The 896-nt window shown below is 53.7% G+C and overlaps 1 protein-coding gene across 10 annotated transcripts in view; it reads left to right on the plus strand.

Moving 5' to 3' along the window:
* Positions 1–896, plus strand: part of ABI1 (abl interactor 1) — a 139,611-nt gene that overhangs the window by 124,513 nt on the left and 14,202 nt on the right. The gene's annotated exons all lie outside the window — the stretch shown is intronic.

An 896-nucleotide genomic window follows, 5' to 3' on the forward strand; every position in this document is an offset into this window, starting at 1 on the left:
GGAGGTGCACAGCAGGATCCAAAGGGGCACCTAATGGCCTGCACCACAGTGGCAGTTGAGAGGCCCTGGAGTAAGGGGTGAGTAGAGAGTGGGAGTAATGAGGCCCTGCAAACATGGGCGCCTGAGATGAGGCCCTGTGAGGAGCGGGGCACGAAGTGGGCTCTGGTGAGCAGGGGGTTTGAGAGTAGGTCCTGCTAACATGAGGGCCAAATTAGGTCCAGGTAAGCCTTTGGGCGCCTGAGGCCAGAGGTGGGCTAGAGGCTGATGGAGTGGGATGGTTGATGAAATGCCACAGACAAACAATGGGGCAAGTCAAGAGCCATTGATTGCAGCTGGGTGAGGGACCTGGCAAGAGACTAAAGCCAGAGTCAAACCAGAGTTTTGCAAACCGCTCAGCACTCACTCTGATAATGGCAGCAGGAGATGCCGGAGAGGCAGCACACTTTCTGGCCGGGTAATGCAATATGAGTGTGGCCTGGAGTAGGGTGGAAAACATGAGGCCTAACACTGTGATAAATTGGGCCCAGCCTCAGGCCACAGCCAAGCACAAGTGTTAGGAACATCTGCAAACCTTGGGATGCAGTACAGGGGTGGTTGGAGCTGCATACATAGGACCAGGAGAACAGAACATTCAAAGGGCAGCCTCCCACATAATTATAACCATAATTATCTAACAACAAGGCATGGCAGGAGAGAGGAGGGCGGTGTGCCCAGAGGCAGGTGCACTAACACTGTGCCTGGTCAGGGAGATCCCACTTTCATAGTTTCATAGTTGGAAGGGTCGGAAGAGACAGATCATCAAATCCGACCCCCTGCCATAGCAGGAAAAATACTGGGGTCAAATGACCCCAGCAAAGTGTTCATCCAGACTCCTCTTAAAGACCCCCAGGGTAGGA

This window comes from Gavialis gangeticus, unplaced genomic scaffold (assembly GCF_001723915.1).
Source record: "Gavialis gangeticus isolate Ggan-Ray unplaced genomic scaffold, GavGan_comp1, whole genome shotgun sequence".
In the NCBI taxonomy this organism is placed as follows: domain Eukaryota; kingdom Metazoa; phylum Chordata; order Crocodylia; family Gavialidae; genus Gavialis; species Gavialis gangeticus.